Source organism: Rattus norvegicus, chromosome 6 (genome assembly GCF_021556685.1).
Source record: "Rattus norvegicus strain SHRSP/BbbUtx chromosome 6, alternate assembly SHRSP_T2T, whole genome shotgun sequence".
In the NCBI taxonomy this organism is placed as follows: domain Eukaryota; kingdom Metazoa; phylum Chordata; class Mammalia; order Rodentia; family Muridae; genus Rattus; species Rattus norvegicus.
The window spans coordinates 46,500,150-46,520,764 of NC_141539.1; positions in this window are offsets into that span (position 1 = coordinate 46,500,150).

Consider the following 20,615-nt stretch of genomic DNA (forward strand, 5'->3'; position numbering starts at 1 on the left):
CAGAATCCTCCAGTGGCTCTTCTCATTCAGTAACATCACGAGTCCCTGAAGGACCCTTGCCTGGCACAGAATCCTTTTGTTTGCTGTCACCACACTGACCTCCCTCTTTCTAAAACATTCCAGGCATTCTCAACCTTTACCCATTCCACTCCCTGGGCTCCCTCTGAATGCTCCCCAGGCCTCTCAGGTTACTTTCTCTCCCTGTCTGGTCAGTTCCGCCCCATTTAAATCGTCACATTCCAGTGCCAGCATGCCAAGTTTACAAATGATACTCCATCTAAATATGCTTTCAAAACGTCACCAGTGGGGACCACAGAGATGGTTCAGTGAGTAAAGCCACAAGCAGACTTCCTGGGTGGAAGAAGAAAACCAAGTACAGTAAGTCCTACTTTGACCTACACACACGTGCACACACGAGTATTAAATAAATTTAGAACCTTACTGTGGGAAGTGTCAGATGGAGAACAGTTGATGTCCTAGCAGCACGCAGGTTGCTCTCCGTGAATGTTCTCAGCTAACGTGTCCAGTGTTGGCTCCTGTTTCCAGCATGTCAGTTCAGTAAGGGTTGGGGAGGATGTTTTAATTAGTATGTTTTGTTTGTGGCTGTGTAATCTCTAGAACAGTCTCTGCCACATGGTGTATATTTACTTAAGCCATTTTAGGGTGCCCACCAGAGAAAAACACTCAAGCGTAGTCCATAGCCAAATGGAAGTCTTCTTTTCCAGCCAACTATGGCTACACTCAGGTATTTGGGACCCAAGCGTAACACCAAGCTTTTAGCATAAGGGGTTTTTAAGGCAAAACCACATCCTGGTATCTCGCTTGGCAGCCACAAGGGAAGACCTGTGCAAGCAAGCAGTTTAACAGAAGCCAAGATAAATTAGCGGGAGCATCTTGACCTCTTAGAGTTGGGTAATTATTTTCCACAGGATTCTCCATCAAGGAGATCAAATTCTAGTTAAACCTAAAGTGGCCTCAGCAAGAATAGAAGATGGAGGAACCCTGTGTCATCTTGCCCTATCACAAATGGCTGAATTGAGTGGAACTGAACAATAAACTTTCTACTTAATGTCAAGATGTTAACCTCATGCCTGAGGCGTGATGCCCACCTGAGCTTTCAGAGAGGGCAGGATGCAAAAAGATTACATTGGAAAGGTTGGCAGAGGAACTGGGAAAAGGAAATTGAAAATATCCATTATCCATAAATAACCCTTGGAGGAAATTGTAACATAAGGAAACAGAAAATAGGGTGTATGAGGTCGAGAGAGTCTGAGAGAAGTGTCAGTGTGTCAGTTAGGGACTGGCTGGTGAAGTGTCTCAATAGGTAAAGGTCCGATGACCTTGAGTCCAGGCCTGAAACCCACGTGGTAGGAAGAGAATTGACCCGCCTAAGATGTCCACTACATGTGTGTGCATGCTGCCACACATGCACACAGCTCAAATGAATGTTCTAATAAAGTTTTTAAAGAAGAAAACATGACATTAGAGAAGTTGGTTCTGGGCTGGTATCTGTAAATGGATGGAGTGCTGCCTAGTTTTCTGTTAGCTAAACACAGCTAGAGTCATTTCCAAAGAGGGAACGTCGGTTGAGAACGTGTCCAGCAATGGCCAGGGAGTGGACTTCTATAGAGGCATGGCAGACACACACACACACACACACACACACACACACACACACACGCGCGCGCGCCACCATATGGAAGAGGAAGCTCTTTGATGATCCTTGCTCCCAGCCCAACCCAAATACGACTTCAAAGCTGACAGGTGGGAAGGAGTCCAGCTATGTACTTCAAGTAGCCTTGAGTTTCTTTTAGATGTAGGACAGAATGATGAAACCTAGGCTCAGGATTTGAGGGGTTTTCAAGTCCAGCTGGCTGGAACACCTTCCCAGTTGGATTTCCCTATCTGGCTGCCCTCAGTTCACTGCTCAGTTTCTGCTCACACACCTGACTGGCCCAGGGGCGGCCTTCTCTTCCTCTAACCCTTCTTGAGTTCTGCAGAATGAGTGTAACTTTGGAATCTCTCCTCCACAGGGCCCCACTCCTGCCATTGTACCCTTATTCCCAGTGACCACTGTTCCTCTGTTGGAGCCCCACTGTGTCCCTCCAGTCTTGCCCAACTTCCCTTGCCTAGATTGTGGTGGCCCCTTTCTGAGATTTTTCCTTCTGGACTTTGTGCACCCCCCCCCCCAGCTCCCTCAGTTCTCCTTCATATGGCACTCAGACAGGTTCTGGGGTCCCTTCCCCAGCCTTCATCATTATTATCATCATTACTACTACTACTACTACTACTACTACTACTACTACTACTACTACTACTACTACTACTACTCGTCCTTCTTACATAGTATCTGTTGTTTCTTAATGTTCTAGAGCCACCTACCAAATCCGTTGCCCTCTGGTCCCTCATACTCAGAATAAAACTCATCACTGCCCCCTCCCTAATGCCTTCCCTCCTCCTTCACTGCCCCCCACCCCACCCCATGTCACCCTTACTTCCTCCTCAGGCCCAACAGCAAAGCCGTGGTTTTTGTTCAGTTGATTGACTGCTCCTAGCAAGTGACTAAACAGACACCCGGCTCTGGTGCAGCTTCTGTTTTCACCGGAAGGCAGAAGAGTCCCAAGAATACAGGCAATACAGCCAGGCAGTTGTTCCAGCACTCGGGAGGCAAAGACGAGTTCAAGGACAGCCAGGACTATACAGAGAAACCAAATGAAGCAAACAAACAAACAAACAAAAAAGTTTAGGTCTGGTGAGGTAAGATAGCTCAGATGGTTAAGAACACTTGCTCTTCCCGGAGTCCCAGGTTCTACCCCTAGCACCCATGAAAGAAGGAGAGGTTTGGGGAGGAGGAGGGAGACAATGAGTAGTATGGAATAAGGTTGAATGAAATCAGAATAGGCCCCAGAGCATGCAGCAGAATGTAAACCAGTTCCGGAGCCTTAGAGCCTAACCTAGGAATCCCAGAGCTACAGTGGAAACTCAAAGGTGAACTTGGCTGTGATGCTCAGGGAGGACGGTCTTGGCCACTGTGACTGGCACAGGACAGAGGACTTCGACTAGAACAGGTGTGGCTTGATGTCATCTTTGTGTCCCCTGCAATGTCAGGATGGCTGGTATCTTAGGTCCTGTCACTCTCACAGGTGGGTGTGCCCTCTGCAGATCTTCTCATTTCTGTGGTCCCACAGCCGTGTCCCCTGCTTGCCCTTTTTCCATAGCACACAGATCAGTGTTTGTGCATAGATGGCAGAGTTGGGGATCCCCAGACCAGGCTGTGAGAAACTAATCCTTTAATGATGGAAGGCCTTCCAAAGCTAGCATGGAGTCTGTTAGCAAAGACAACAGAGGAAACGAGAGGAGATCTGGGTCTGGTCTAGACTTGCTCAAGGCTAAGTTGCCGGTTAGTGGCACAGCCATTTAACCTGCTGTTCCTTGGTGTTTGCATCTGTAAAATGGGTTTAATAGTATCTGTCCCCTGAAGACTTCAGAGAGTGTTTGTGGAGCTTAATGAGTGAGGTCCATTAAAGCCCTCAAAAGGAAGGTGGAGCTAAATACAAAGCACTATTGTAATTACCCTTCATGTTCTCTGAGCCAGGTCGCATCTTGTTTTAAGAGGGTTACCATGGCGATAGGTTTGCTTTAAAAACTTGAGTTTCAAAGGCATAGCTGTAAGTCTCCAGTAAGGAGTGAATTTCATTTCATTACATTTTGTCATTGGGGCGGGGAGGGGGGGGTTGACTCTCATGGTTACTTAGGGACTGTCTTGGCATGACAGCTACTGTTGCTGCTGAGTGGCAAGGACCTTTTTACCCCCTCCTGAGCACCTAGTGCTTTAAATAAAAAGAAAGATTTATTTCATATATGTGAGTACACTGTCGCTGTCTTCAGACACACCAGAAGAGGGTATCAGATCCCATTACCGATGGTTGTGAGTCACCATGTGGTTGCTGGGTTTGAACTCAGGACCTCTGGAAGAACAAGCAGTCAGTGCTCTTAACCACTGAGCCATCTCTCCAGCCCCACCTAGTGCTTCTTAATGAAGGTTACTCAGTCAGTAAATCCACAACGCACCCAGCATGCCACAGGCTGAGGGTGACTGTTGGCTACATGGAGGTGACACATGTTTTTGTAGAAACGGAATTTGCTAGAAAGTTGTTTCATGGAGTTCTGAAAGGTGGAGAAGCCTCCAGGGTCTGCAGTTGGCAAGCTGAGATCCAGGACAGCTTATCACGATAGACACTGCAGTCTGCGGGCCACGGGTTGCAGACCTATGAAGAGCTGATGTTTCAGACCCATTCTGCCTACAGAAAGTGCCAGTGGTATCCCAACTGCAGGGCATTCAGCAACACCCTTCCCTTCCACTCAGGCCCTCGATGGGTTGGGTGAGACAGGTCATAGTCATCACTTTGTTCAGTGTGTGGTTGGGGCCCTGTCAAGCTGACATAGACTTCCTGTCACGCTCACGTGTGCCAAATCCAGTAACGTGACAGGAATGAAGCTAAGTGGTTTCCATGCCATCTCATCTGAAGTTGGATCATTTACCTACTCACTGGTCTGAGGCTAAGTTCTTTCCTGTCTGGACCTCCATGTTCTCACCTGTTGGATGGGACTAGCAACCGTATCTACCTCACAAGTCATGCCCAGTCAAGGTGTCAACAGCAAGTCAGCTCACCACCCTTGTGTGTCACAGGAGGTCCAGACCCTTGCCTCAGGCTCATTTCTCCTCCACAAATCAAGATCCACTGGCCCCTCTAAGGCCCTTTTGGATTATCTTTGCCAGTAGAGACCCTGCCACCGTGGGCCACCTAAGGCCAGATGAGTTACCCTTCCTTCTCAAATATTTCAGCAGCCTCCCTCCTGCTGTGGTAATATGGTAACAGAGACTGGGGTGGAGGGTGGAGCAGTGAGCACACAGTTGATGGGGCTGAGCTGAAGTAGGTGGCCCAGCAGCCTGCACTGTTGGTGTTAATGGAATGTGGGTGTACGGAAATCAGAGACTGGAGGTGTGGCTCAACCCTGTTTGAGCCGTGATATCGACTAAAATAAAAGGTAAGGAAGGAAGTCAGGGAACCACCCATGGAGGCAGTTAAGAGTCCTCCCAGCCCACCTTTAAGAGCCCTCCCAGTCTACCCTTAAGAGTCTTCCCAGTCTACCCTTAAGAGTCCTCCCAGCCCAGCCCCATCAGTTTTAGGCCAAGTCTGAAAATAGTTAAGAGCTGTAAAAAACAAACTCTAGGTGTCATTTGCCTTCTCTGAGCACTGTTTCCGGAGGTGACAGTCCTATACCACAGGGCACCTGGCGGGCAGCCTGCCTATCCTGAGCAGCAGGACGTCAGCTCCCTTCTGCACCTTCTCTCTGGTCCTGTGCTAACTAACCCAGGGGAGAGTGTCAGACAGTGAATTCTTCCTCTACTGAGGCTCACAGAACGTGTCTGTGGATCAGCAAGTACCAGCACTTTGGCAGCATTTGGGTCAGTGAAGAAGGTTTGGAACCAGCTGTAAGGCTCGGGAGTCAACACCGATTTTCAGATTAGAGAGCATCCCTTCTTTTTTTTTTTTTTTTTTTCCAGAGCTGGGGACTGAACCCAGGGCCTTGCGCTTGCTAGGCAAGCGCTCTACCACTGAGCTAAATCCCCAACCCCGAGAGCATCCCTTCTTAACTTGTGACATTGAGGACAATGGTGAGGTCGGGATCACAGATAAGGAAGGATCACAGCTCATCATCCACTCAGCTCCTGGTGTGGCCTAGGCTGAGAGTTTCTTACCTCATTGCTATGGAATATTTTCTGTGTACCTGAACTTAGTAGGGCTACATAGAGTCCTCCCAAGCCTGAAAAGCTAGAGCCTTAATCACAAGCCAGTCTGGAGCACTTTACCTCAAGCAGGTTTGCCTCTCTGAGCTCATGAAGCACCCAGAGAGGCTGCTTACTGAGGCTATAGGACTATGCAAATAGCAGTGGGGCTTGGGCTCATGTGTGTGGGGCTCACTGAAAATGAGGGAGGGCACCCAAGCTTGTCTGTGCCTGCAGCACCCCTAGGGACACAGATCTGTGGATAAAGGTCCCCACTGCACCTTGGGAAGATCTTACATGCCACAAACTGTGGGAGATTCAGAAACTCATGCTTCACAGGAAAAAAGAGGAACAGGGTAGATAGAGCTGGGACCCAGTTGGCTGAGCAGTGGCCTTGATGGCACCTGGCACAGTCTATGAGGTGACTGAATTCTTATGGGGGACAAAGAAATAATTGGCTAGGGTTTGAAAGCAGTAATTGGCAAGTCCTGGGGACTGACAAGAGTCCTGGCAGGAAAGTCCCCTTGTGTGGCTAGGACCCACAGAGAAGGTATACTTCAGAGACAACTGACTCTGAGGATTCTGAGGCCAGCACAGAAGCCTGGGGCTCCCTAATAGAGCTTTCCGCAGAGGGGAGAAACAGAAGCAGAAGCAGGAGGCCTGACAGGGTTGGGCTTCACTGGAGAGGTCAGATGTGAGAACCTCCTTTATTAGGGCACTAGCTGACGAAGAGTCTCAAGCTTGGATTGTTCCAGACCTGTGAGCTTCTCACCATGGAGGGGATGAGAGCAAAACACTCTTTGAAGAGTCACTGAAGACATTTCTGCTGAAAAATGGTGATTTCCCCCTCAGGGTTTGACCTCACGAGTAAAGAGCCATTGCCTTTAACTGTAACCAAGCAGAGCTCCCCATGAGAAGTAGGGAGAGGAGCAGGACTGTGTGCACTGTGTGACTGCTTTGGCTTGCACCCACATCTCCTCTGAGTACCAGCAGCCTGAGAGTTCTCAGGGCCACATTCAGTGCATAGGGCACCACCCTAGAGTGGCCCATCCCCCACCGCTCTTAAAAATCTTAGCTCACCTCTTGACAGGCCTGGTTCTTGACTTAACCCTCGCTTTAGCCACTCCCAGCGATGGCAGGTTCCAGGAAGAACACTGTGTGTGCTTGGCTCCTGGCCAAGTGATCCTAGGTGACCACGGTGATAATGGGCAAGGCCAGGAGTAGAACATGTTCCCTTCCTGGGGGCAGAGTGTTCTGAAAAGCCATCAGCCTGCCTGAATTAGGTGAGGGCTACCAACCATTCAGACTAGGTTTCCCAGTAACCCGTGATCCCATCGGCAACTCCACCACTGCCACGCCGTGCCCTCACCCGCAGAGCCCCAAGGACCATGATGACCATACACACTCCAGAGAAATGAGCAGGTTTAATACCAGGGTTTGTATTTAACTGAGGGGAGCAGAGGTACCAGTGGGATACGTCAGAGGAGACAGCTGCCCATCTGGAGATTAGCCTCATCCTTGCCAGTCAGAGCCCCAGTCAGGCACATCACATCTGTGGGCTTGGAAATGCTGAAAGAGAAAGGAGCCGGGAAAGTGGGGCAGTGAGAACACTCCACAGGGGTTGGGGCAGAAGCTGGCGCTTGCTGTAGGCCTTCTGTGCTAGAAGACACATGCAGGGGAATCCTGTGGGCGAATCTGTGGGTTTCTAGGCACCCGGGAAGAGAAAAAGGAGGCTGAAGCCCAAGCAAACACAAACAGGATCCTGGGGGGGGACGAGGCGGGGGTGGGTGGGAGGAAGAAATGGGGAGGTGTCTTGATTTTATTGAGAGCAAGAGGAGTGAGCACCCTTTGGGACTGGGTGACCTTCTCCATTCTGCCATTCTTTTTTCTTTCTTTCTCTCTCTCTTTCTTTCTTTCTTTCTTTCTTTCTTTCTTTCTTTCTTTCTTTCTTTCTTTCTTTCTTTCTTTCTTTCTTTCTTTCTTTCTTTCTTTCTTTCTTTCTTTCTTTCTTTCTTTCTTTCTTTTTGCCCAGAAAGCAACCTAGGAGACCCCAGGCTTCCTGCCAGCTTCAGCCTTTTCCTGTATAAGCCCTGGAGGCAACCGGGCCCCAGAGCTGGAGCATGGCCCGCTTCTCCCGGATGTGTTTGCGGAAGTGTTCGCCAGCACGCTCCATTTGGAAATGTCTTAAGATGAAACACAGTTGTCCCTGATGAGCAGGCTAGGTGACAGGAGAGGCTGCAAAACAAGGTCATTTCCTCTGAGGATGCCAAGTTTGGGGGTCCTGCCGTTACCGCCTTTGTACATCCTGCAGTGATGACTCAACTTCAATTTCCCTCCCAACGCTTTAAGTGGTTTCCATGCAGTAGGCCAGTGCCTGAAGGAGCCACATCTGCAGTCCCAGAGAGAGGCAGCATAGCCAGCCTTCTGTTCCACTGCCGTACCCTTTCATTCCGCACCCGGGCCCTGCGCTACAGCTTCGCACTGTGAATTGTGACAAAAATAACAGAAGCGACTAGAGAAAGGAAGGGTTTATTTTGGATCACGGTTCGGGAGTACAGTCGTCATGGCGGGGAAGGCACATGCACGGCAGCAGGGGCACTGCGGCACTGCGGAGGCACCGGATCTCATTGCATTTGCAGTCAAGCAGAGAGGTGAATGCTGGCACTCAGCTCTCTGTCCCTTTGATTCAGTCCAGGACCCCAAGACCAGGGAATGGTGCTGCCCACGGTGAGGGTGGGTCTTCCCACCTCAACAATTGCACCTAGAAACTCTCTCTCAGGCATGCCCAGAAGTTTGTCTCCTAGATTCTAGATCCTGTCAAATTGACAAATGAGCCACCATTTGGGGGTGTGTCCCAAATGGCCTTTTAAACATTTTTTTAAAATAATTTTTAAAATTTTGGGGGTGGGGGGTATGGGGCTGGAGAGATGACTCAGCACTTAGAGCACTGGCTGTTCTTCCAGAGGACCTGGGTTCTATTCCCAGCACCCACATGGCAGCTCACAACCGTCTGTAACTCCAGTTCCAGAGGATCCGACACTGTCATGCAGATGTAAAGACATATGTGTAGGTAGAACCCCAGTGCACATGATATGAAAATAAATATTTTTTTAAAAATGTGTGTGTGTGTGTGTGTATGTGTGTGTGTGTGTGTGTGTGTGTGTGTGTGTGACTGTGTGTGACTGTGTGTGACTGTGTGTGACTGTGTGTAGGTAGTCTATGTGTGCCTGTGCCTTCGGGGACTAGAAGAGGATACTGGAATTACTTGAAGTTGTGAGCTGCCCCCATGTGGGTGATAAGGACTGAACGTGGGTCCTCCTGCAACACAAGCTCCTTTAACTGCAAAGCCATGTCCCCAGCCCGACGTGAGCAACTCATTAAGCATGAAATTCAGTGGCACTAAGTTTGTGCACACTGTGGGGTGGCATCTCCACTGTCCACTTCCAAAGCTTTGTTACCTGGTGACACCCTGTGCCCCGTGACCGCTAGCCTGCCCAGCTGCTGGTGACCTTTGCTCTAGCTGCTGACCGTGAAGTTGCCTCATCTCGTGGGACCGTCTAGTCTTGACCTTTTGTGTCTAGCTCATTTCGCTAACTATGTGGTGTTCAAGGTTGATCTCTGTGGTAGCATGTTGGCATGCCACTCCTTCCTGTGGCTGCGTAATAACCCTGTTGAATGGGCGCACACCACATGCTGCCTCTCTGTTCCTTTGTTACCAGGGACACTGGCTTGCTCCCTCCTGTTTAGCATGCAGTGTGCAGCTGTGAATACTGTTCAACTATGTAAGGAGTTACAATGCTCCCCCCCATCGTTGTAAACAAAGATTTAGTTAGTGTGCATGTCTGTGTGCCCATATGTAGGTCAGAAGACACCTCTAAGGAGTTGATTCTCCTTTTTCACCTTATGGGTCCTGGGGATCGAACTCAAGACAGGCTTGACAGCAAGCACCTTCACCCACTGAGCCACCCCATAGGCCCCTCCTGTGTCTTTGATTTGCATTTTCCTGTCGCCACTTGGCATCTTTCTGGGTGTGTAGGGACCATCAGAAGCCACTATCCAAGACCTTGTCTGTTTTTCAGTTGGGTCCTATTTTTTTATTTGTTTATTTGTGTGTTTGTTTTGTTTTTCAAGACAGGGTTCCTCTGTGTAGCCCTGGCTGCCCTGGAACTCGCTATATAGACCAGGCTGGCCTACAATTCAGAGATCCTCCTGCCTCTCTGTCTGTCCAGTGCTGAGATTAAAGGTGTGTGCCACCACTGCCCAGGGGTCCATATTGTTATTATTGTTGCTGCCTTAGGGAAATTATTTACATACTCTGGACACTGTCCCCTGTTCTGGTATTTAATTTCTACCTACGCGTGCATTTATAGCTGCAACAGGAAGTCAGATTTGTGAGTAGTGGACTGGAAGTCTTCTTAGCCACTTCCTGCTCCCAGTGTTACTAGAGGGAGTTTCCGGGGTGCCCCACAATCAAGGTCCGGGTTCTCTGTATTTCAGGCAAATAGTCCAACAAGAGCAGAGTAGAATAAAAAAAAATACAGATTTATTAGAGGTGAGCATAGAACCAGAGAATACGGTTCACAGAATGGGAGTGCACTCAAGAGCCCCAGTCTGGGGTCCAGAGTCTGAAGGGTGGACTCTTCTTTGGCTTCTGTAGGTGATAGCTTTTCACTGTTTGCTGGAGGAGGGCATCTAATCATGGTAGTGGTCTAGGGTAGTCTGAGTGACAGGTCGTTTGAATGTCCTGGAGTTAACATTTTTAATGCCTCATAGCCATGTCTTGCTAATTCTCTCTTCCTGCCTCACAGGGAAAAGAAAGGGTTTTCAGTTAATGGGGTAGCTGGAAGACTAACCTGGGAACAGAAGGGGCAACATCAGAGTCAAGTCCACCCAACTCTTCTACGTCCATAGCAAGCGATGTCTGTAGTGCAGTCTGGACAGACCTGTCCTGACAGTTGTATGTTAATTGGACATAAGCTAGAGTCGTCTGAAAGGAAGGAGCCATTGAGAGCTTCCTTGCAATCTGTGAAGCATTGTCTTAATTAGTGATTGATTGTGGGGGTTAGGGGGAGGCAGCCCATGGTAGATGGTGCTATCCCCTGGCTGGTGATCTTGGATTCTATAAGAATGCAGGCTGAGCAAGCCAGTAAACAGCATTCCCCACCCCCCACCCCCATGGTCTCTGCATCTGCTCCTGCCTTTAGGTTCCTGCTTTGTTTAAGTTCCTGCTTTGACTTCCTTTGGAGACAGGCACACTTTCAGTGCCGGACCTGGAACCTGCTTCTTTGCAGCTTCCATAGTGGATACATCTGTATTCCCAAAAGTGACAGCATGCCCACTAAAGCCAGCAGGTCCTTGGGTTGTCCAACCCAGGCAGTCCTGGCATCACCCAAGAGAGCTACTTACAGAATTCCCCTGGTAACCCTAGTCAGGTCGGTTCCCGGGCAAGGGTCACCATGAGTGGCCTGTTCCTTCTTCCAACCTGACCTCTGGCTGGCTGCCTCCAGGCACAGTAAGCTGCCCTTGTCCTGTTTCCACAAGGAAGTGCAGAAGAGGTACTAGGTAAGGTACTTTAGGCTCAAAGCTACTAAGACAGAGGGCCTGTGAGTCTCTCCCCATAGGTAGACTTGTCCTGGGGTGTGTACCAGCAGGCAGGAATCTGGCCCTGGGAAGTAGCTGTCTCTCGTGGAGGAAAACAGGACACTGTATTGAGTTAAATGTCAGTTCTGTGACTGAAGTCTTCTGCTCTGTACCCCCAAACCAAAATCAGCATGGCGAATGAACATCTGAGGGGGAACAGTCTGTTGTCTAAGAGCCCTGCTTCAGGCTGACAAAGGATGTGCTTATCCTGAACCCACATATTTGTATGCTAACATGCACCAAATGAACCTTCACCCAGCTAGATTTGTGGGTGGTTTTCAAGGCTGTGAGGATAAATACAGATTGTTAAACTCCAGCACAGTGGTGCGCCCAACGTATCCCAGGCACACATGGAAACCCCCTCCAGTAGCTCTTGAGACAGAAGCAGGAGTGGAAGTTCATAGGCTACTTGTCCAGACTGGCTGTAGTTACAATCAGAATTGGGCTGGTGACATGGCCAATGGTGGGGACCATAATGTCATTGGACAGCACTTTAGGTGGACACAAAGGACAGCTGCCCCTACGCTGAGATTCCCTCTCTTACACACCCAGAGGACAAGGGGGATTGTGTGTCCTGGTCTCGCCACAGAGAAATGTGTCCTGTCCTCATGCTGACTCAGCAGGGAGTCCCCAGTGGGCCACAAGCACAGGGACTGGTGACAAGAGGTTCTTCCTCAAGGTGACAGTGTAGAACTTCCCTAAGAGCTGGGGCACTGGGATGGCTTCTGCAGGGACATGCTGCTGTGACTTGGGGCTGCACATGTTTTCCTGAGAGCTGGGCACACAGGCAGCTCGTTGTGAATGGAATGACCGGGACTTGCCACCAAGCCTGACAACCTGAGTTAAAACTACATTCCAGTTAATGCATAGGATCCCCACATATGAACTAGGAGCTGAATTATATCCTGTCCGTCCCCTCTCTCCGGCAAATTTACACGTTAAGTTCAGGTCCTCTAGAATCTCCAAATATAACCTTACTTCTCAATTGGATCTTAATTTATTCTTCTCTCATATATCACATCGGACCTTTACAGAGACAATCAAATCAAGATTCTATGATTAAGGTGAACTACAACCCCATGTGCCTGGTGTCCCAAAGGAAGTAAAATTTGGACACACACACACACACACACACACACACACACACACACACACACACACGGAGGATATCATATAGATATGGTAGCAGAAACCAGAACAAGAAATCCATAAGCTGAGTCATGACATCACAGCTGTTTAGCAAAGTGCTGACACCAGGAGAGAGCTGGGGCAGACCCTTCCTGCTGGCCCAAGAAGGTGCCACCCCTGCCACACCAGGGACCCTGGCTTCTAGCACCATAATAAGCTGGTGTCCAAGCCACTGTTGGTAGAGACCCATTACAGCAGTGACATTGAGACAGCCAGCATTTTGGAGACCCCAGTCATAGCACTTGGGTTTGCTGAAGGGGACCTTTCTATCCTGTCCACACCCTTATAGGTCCTTGTGGCATTTATTGTTTCTCCCCCTCAATCCCTCAAGGGTAAAGGACAGTAAAAGGACTTGGTCCTGTGCAGCTGAAGTTCCACCCTGTAAATCAGGCTGGAAAATAATGTTCTAGAGGGGGGGGGGAATCCAAAGCCCCCCCCAGCAGCAGGGGAGGGTGGCTGTGGGTGCACACCCCTGAGGAGTGTGCTTGCTGGTGCATGGAGAGCGGTATCCCAGGGGACTCAGTGTTCATGATCTGCGGGCAAGGCCTGCCGCCTGCCATGCCTCTCTCTCGGGGCCTGAAAGCGAGGTGGGATTATTGCTTCCTTGATGGCAAGGGTTAGGTTTCCTTCCTGTGACCAGCGGCCCCCAGCCTAGCAGCTCCCTCCCTGGAAAAAAGCTCCAGACACGTGTATCCTGGCCATCTGGGGCCCAGAGTATTTCCTCTTGATTGTTTAAAGGAAAGTTCACGGGTAAATATGGAAAAAGCCAGCAGAGCTTGGGCAGGTCACCTCAAAGTGTAACCCACCTGAGAGTCCGACCCCTCTGCTGCATCCCTGACAGGCCCCAGCCCTCCACGCCACCTCATAGCACTGATAGCCCCACCTTTGCAGCAGGAGAGTCCACGGGTGTCTGGTAGGACAAAGGGGCGGGAAGGGGGTGTCATTCAGAGTGTGGGGCTCCCCACTGCCTGCAGCAGTGTGTGCTTTTGTAGAATTTGAGGGTTGTAGAATGGGCAGGGCCAGAATGGGAAAACTGCAGAGTAGAGCTCTCCCATGGAGAAATGGCCCATGTGTTTAAGAGCAGTGACCCTGGAAATCAACCCTTAGCTGTCCTGGATGGCACCAGCCACCCTTACGCTGCCCCCTCGCAGCCTCACTTTCTCTATGGGTTTCTGTCCTTCGCCACACAGAAGGGTCTGCTTTTCAAGGTCTTACCCATGTGCACACCTCAGAGATGGCAAAGACTTATTTGCCACCTGTCACCATTCCTTGGACTTAGAGTGACACTGATGGGAAACCCCTCCTCAGTCCCCCAGCTCCTCCCTGCCTCGCACAAAGCAGGCTGTGTCTCATTCCCATGAAGGAGTGTTAAGAGCACCCTGGAGATCAAGCTGAAGAATGAGGCAGTGACGAGCAGGTGACAAGAGCCTGCACACAGATCTCTTCAAACAGGAGATGTGAGGACAGAGGTCCTCGTGAGTGGAGATTCTGAGAGTCCTTGTGATGAAGCTCTGCAGGCTAGTCTGCGTTAGGCCTCTGTGCATGGACCCAAGTATAGTCAGCTTCTGCCAGCTCACGCCATGCACGTGTGTTTCCTTGTGTGTCCTGTGGTATGGATGGATGGCCTCCTTCACAATGCTTACACCCCAGCCCTCCTCCCATTCGCCCAACACATCCTGAGCAAAGACTGCCGGCCTCTATTCTTTGTTGTGTACAAGGAGACATGAGCCAAAATGAAGTGTCCCCACATCTGGAGCTAGTATCCCTTAGGAAGTGAGGACCGCGCTGCCAGACACTGGTGGTGCACACCTTCAATCCCAGCACTCGGGAGGCAGAAGCAAGAGGATCTCTGAGTGTGACGCCAATATGGCCTACGGAACTAGTTCCGGGACAGCCAGGGCTACACAAAGAAGTTACCCACATGGCAGCTCACAACCATCTGAAACTCCAGTCATAGGGGGATCCTAAGGACCCCTTCTGGACTCCATGAGCACCATGCACACACGTGAGATGTACGTGAAAGCAAAACACCCATACATATAAAATACATCTTTAGTAGAATAAAAGGATCCTTTCTGGTATCTTCTTCCTTCCCAGTGGCTGGAACTTCAAGGTTATGGATCAAGGTCATAGTGCCAGCCGCTGTATTGGGGCAGGACGAGAGCTGAGGGATCACACAACCTGGGAACTTGTAGCCAGTACTGAGAGGCTACAGACTAAATGGCTTTCTCCTCTTCCTCCTCCTCATCCTCTTCCTTTTTTCCTTGACTTTATGGCAAAGTCTCCAAGGCTCTGGGCTAGATTTGAACTTGCTTCATAGCTAAGAGTGACCTTGAACTGCTGACCCTCCTGCCTTCACATCTTACGAGCTGCAATTACCGTCTTCCGACTTCACGCCTGGGTTTTTACGTGGTGCTGAGAGTTAAACCCAGGTTCGGGCATGCTTTCCAAGCACTCTACCAACTAAACTACGTCCCTCAACCCAGTCCTGATCTCTTGAACATGAGATGACTCGAGACTGCCAGACCTAACCACTGGGACTGGTTTTCCTTGGAGACACGGTGCCTTGAGTTTCCTTTCCCTCCCTGTAGCAAATAGTAAGGTCTTTGGTTTGATTTCGATGTGTGCTTTTAAAATCTAAAGCATGACACAATTTGCATGACTTCCTGCTATCTCTGACAACCCTTCCTTTTTCCTCCTGAAAACTGCCTTGACACAGACAGTTCCTGACAGGCTTCCTTGGAGCTCCTTTTTGACCCAGTCCCTGCTGGTCATGCTAAGCCCAAATGACCTCACTTCTTAGATCTAATCTTCCAGATGGAGAGGCCTGAGCAGGGGAGAGGAGCTGCATGGAGCACTGGCTACGTGTCGAAGGATCATTTGAGCAAGGCCACACGTCAGGCTGCAGAGGGAGCAAAGAAAGGCTTCCCGGAAGGAAGGGCTGAGGTCAAGACAGAGGCGCAGCCCACAGTGGTCTGGCCCTCCACACATGGGATGACTGCAGCGTGAGGTCCTGTGAGCCACTGAAAGAAGCTGAAGGGGCGGCACGACACTTGCTCCTGTGCAAGGCGTTTGCAGTGACAGGAATAAACAGGTCACCATCTATCAGGGCCATAGGGTCACTTTTCTTAGGGTCTAATCTAGGGGTGAAATAACTGGAGGATGTTTTTCTCCACCAGCCAGAATCTCACCCTGGTTGGACCTCCTTCCCTGGATACTGGCAAGAGGTGAGGAAGTTGGAATGCTTTGGATTTTTCTATATACACACATCAGTATTGTTCATATTTTTTTAAAAGTTTATTTGCTATTCCTGCCACTTAGAATCGTTTCAAGTAGACTTTCCAGTAACGAGTAAAATGCGACCCCTGGGGTCCAACCACTGTCTTCTCTGAGAATGGGACTTGACAGCCTTGTGGTTCATCAGACAAAATGTCACTGGCAAGAAACTCCAGTCACTTGAGGTCATCCCATTGGAGCAAAATGTTCGCATCAAAACAGGCATCAGGGCATTGGGGATTTAGCTCAGTGGTAAAGCGCTTGCCTAGCAAGCACAAGGCCCTGGGTTCAGTCCCCAGCTCCGGAAAAAAAAAAAAGAAAGAAAGAAAAAAAGAAAAAACAGGCATCAGATGGCTCTTTCCTCTGAACACAGGACTGTCCCAGCTCTCAACATGTCCCGTTTGTCATGTGTCCAGGAGCCAAGCTTCCTCCTGGTTTTCTTTCCTAGGAAACTGAGACCTAGTGGTAGGGGTGGGTGACGGCTTGGGAGTTAGGTGATGGTGGCAGCCCATGAAGACCCATCTGTGCACAGGAGAAACAGTGTGGTTGGGAGTTTTGAGGGCAAACTGATTATCTTATTTCTATGAGTTTTTCTCACAGCCAACTTTAAGGAGAGCCTCCTGCCTCAGAGCTCTAGGAGTTACTTCCTGGTGAGGACCCCAGATCCAGGTTTGGGTGGGGAGGGAAGTGTGCCTTCTGCCATGTCATATATCTTGGGGACCTGACTCGACGAATAGATTTCCCAGGCAAAGCAGACCAGTGGAATGTATGAAAACATCCAGAAAGAGGATGACCATTAAAGAAGCTGGTTTGTGCTTAGGGAAGGCAAGAGGTCCCAACATCCATCCAGGGGTCTGGTCTGAATCTAAGGACCTGGGAACCTACAGCTTCAGCATCCAAGGACAGAAGATGGATGCCCCAGCTGAGCAGAGAGCAGGTTGGCCCTTCCTCAGCCTGTCTCTCTGTGGTTTGGTGCCCACCCACTCTGGTGAAGGTAGAGTGCATTTGAATCAATCCATCTGATAATTTAAATGCTAGTTTCTCCTGGACACCTCTTCAAAGGCACACCAGAAGTAATATTCAATTGGCTCCCTGAATCTCCCTTAGTCCAGTCAAGTTGACCCATAAAATTAGCCAATATCCTAACCCAAGAAAGCCTCTAACAGCTATACATACTATACGTACTGCATATGATCCTTCCTACTTGGTCTCTATCAGTGTCCCAAATGGCCACTGAATGGCCCAGAAAGAATGTGACACCATGCCCATCAGTCCTCCAATCTGAACTGTATGTACTCCAGGGTCCGGGCTGACTGAATGGACTGGCAGGTACTCTGTGTGCCTTAGCACTAACTAGGGTGTTAAAATGAAGGTCACTCCTGTTTCTACCCTTCATGTTCATTTACCGCTATTTGCTGTGTAAAGTCTCATAGCTCAGCTGAGGTAAGCGAGAAGTGACACCAAGTTTTCATCCCAGGAGCCGGCATGTGGCTGGGAAGCAGACGTATATGAAAGATAGAGAGGCCCCCAAGAGACAAAGAAAGCCATTCTGGGGACACAGCTGTCATAGAGGGAATACTTGCTGTAGGAAACTGGGCCCGAGCTGAGCTGTAACACACAAGTGAGGCTTGAGGGGGTGGAGAACATTCCAAAGGGAGTCATGGAATAAGCAAAGCTCAGAGGCAGGCATTGGCAAGGTGTACTGGGGGAAGGGGGAGATGACAAGGAATAGCCTGCCCAGAGCGACAAAGTTCGAGGCACAGCAAAATGAAATATGATTTAGCCTTTAAAAAGACAGAGACTCAGACACCCACAGTGGCTTCCCTTTGAAAACATTAGGCAAGGGAAAATAAGGTACTCAAAAGGACAATCAGGTACCCGAGATCCCTGGAGTGGCCAAATACATACAGCCAAGAAGCTAAATAGCAGTTGTCGGGGTCTGGTAGGAGGGGGGATGAGGTGTTGGTATTGAATAGGTTGTGAGTGTGAGGTCGGGATGAGAAAGTTCTGGAAACGGGTGTTGACCACGGCTGCACAACAACCTGAAAGTAAGTACACTTATGAACTACGCACTCACACACGGTGGGGACACCATGATGTAGGCTATGATTGCAACCCAGGAGGTTGAAGCAGAGGGGCCATGAGTCTAAGGCCAGCCTGGGCTACACATTGAGATCCTGTGGTGATCAGTTTCATGTGGTGCTATTGAAAGGCTAAGTGTCACATGCTAAGGAATTTGCACAGCAAGCCATCTCAAAGCCTAATGTCTCCCAGTAGCTACTGTTTCAGCAACCACAGTTCGGCAGGTCTAGGAATCTGGGCAGGGCTCAGTAGGGATTCTTTGGGGCCGCGTGTCGTTTGCGTGTGTCCTAGCTGGTTTTTAACTCAACTTGATACAAGCCAGAGTCATCAAAGAGGAAGTCCTCTTAGTTGAGAAAAATGCCCATAGTCATCAAAGAAGAAGTCCTGTCACTTGAGAAAATGCCTCAGTAAGGCAGTAGACAGCTGGAGGGCATTTTCTACATTAGTGATGGGGCAGCGCCGAGCCCACTGTGGGTGGGGCCATCCCTGGGCTGGTGGTCCTGGGTTCTATAAGAAAACCGGCTGAGTAAGCCATGGGAAGCAAGCCAGTGAGCAGCACCCCTCCGTGGTCTCTGCATCAGCTCCTGCCTCCAGGTTCCTGACCTGCGAGTTCCTGCCTCACTGCTTTTGATGATTAACTGTGATGTGGAGGTGTAAGCTGAATAAACCCTTTCCTTGCCGAGTTGCTTTGGTCATGATGTTTCGTCACTGCAATGGGAACCCTGACTAAGACAGGTGGGGTTGCTATCATCTGTAGCCTGGGGCACCCAAGACGCTCTACTCACGTAAACTCAGATTGACTGCAGGGATGATTGAAGACCTGCACCTGTCTCTGCTCACTGGCTGGCTAAATCCAAATGTGACTTCTCCTGGTGACTAAGGCAGACCTCGACTATCCTAGAGCCAGAATTTTATAAAACCATAGAATATGAGTCCATCACCTTCTACTGCTCCACGCAGGCCCAAGTTCAAAGTGAAGTGAGGAACTACCCACTAAGGGGAGAGGTCAAATCACTTTGCAAAAAAGCAGACATGGAGAGATGGCCCAGGCCTGGGTTTGGTTCCCAGCACCCACACAGTAGTTCACAACCGCCTGGAGCTTGAGTTCCAGGGGATCCTATTTCCTCTTCTGACCTCTGTAGACCCTGCACATGCGCACATGCAGGTATATGCAATCAGACATGCTCACTCAATTAATTTTTAAAAAAATAAGTGAGATAGAGATTATTACGGGCCAGAAAAGAATGCCTTGGAACAATGTTTATTTGTGTTTCTTTATTACAAACTATGCACATGAGTTCTTGCTCTCATATCTGTTTATGAAGTTTACACTAAAATGGAGAGGCGTGTACGGTGTGAGTGGTAATGCCATTCTATCATTCTAGTGTGTGTCTCCATTAACTGCACGAATCCTTCACCCTCAGACATTAACAGTGATGTGTTAGTGGTGGGACACCACCGCAGGGAACAGTCCCTTCCTTAGAGAGACACCTGCCTTGGTAATTTGCTTAAAGAGCTGAAGGTATGCTTCTAAGTTGTTGATTTATTTCAGATTTGGTTGGGAAAATACCTAGTCAAAGATACAGATGAGGGTCTCTCCTCTCTCTCTCTCTCTCTCTCTCTCTCTCTCTCTCTCTCTCTCTCTCTCGTATGTTTTGAAACAGAGTCTCTCTATATAGCCATGGTTGTCCTGGAACTCACTATATAGACCAAACTGGCCTTAACTTCACAGAGATTTCTCTGCCTCTGCCTCCCAAGAGCTACAATAAAAGATGTGCACCACCATGTCCAGGTTCTGTTTTACACTTTTAATAGCTGTGTTGAAAGCTCACCTGCTCTTTTCATTGGAACAGATTCTAAGTCAGAGAATTGTGCTTGTCGTCATCGCTGGTCTCAAGTTTTTTAGGTGTACAGATGTGAATTTTTCTTACTGGACACTGATTGTTAATTGTTTACTTAGTCTGGTAATGTTTCTTAACAGATTTTTCAAAATGCTCAATTGTACAAATAAAGCAGTTGCTTTCCTCTACATAAAAGTTATTATGGTGCTGGAGATTGAACCCAGGGTTGAATGATTACCAGGGTTGAACCCAATGATTACTTTCTTAAAATGATCTCATCGCTTTTCCCTGAGGGTACTTTTGTGTGTGTGTGTGTGTGTGTGTGTGTGTGTGTGTGTGTGTGTGTGTGTGTGCCTATGTATTTTCAGAATCTAGGGAGCTACCCACTAACCATGCCAACTACCATCAGAGGAAAGGTCACTGGGTCCAGAAGGTTAATCTTTGTTTTTGAATTCACTGGATCTTTTTAATGTTCTGTCCTATGATCATCTGTGACTCTTTGGAACAAAAGATTCTATTCCCTCATTCCCTCATTTCAAAGCGTTGGAAAAATTCATGTCTGCTTTAAGTTCCTGTTTTTATCGTAGGGACAGCCCCATGGAGTGCTTGTCCTCCCCTTCCCCCTGCCGTAGGGACAAGGCCATGGATTCCTGCCCTATCTCTGTAACTGGAACCTGATCTTTTTTTTTTTCTTTTTAAATTCCAGGTCAAATGCCATTTCAATGGCTCTGAGTATTTCAATAACACATTGTTTTTACCTGGAGAGGTCAGGTACAGTTGAGAAAATACTCTGTCTC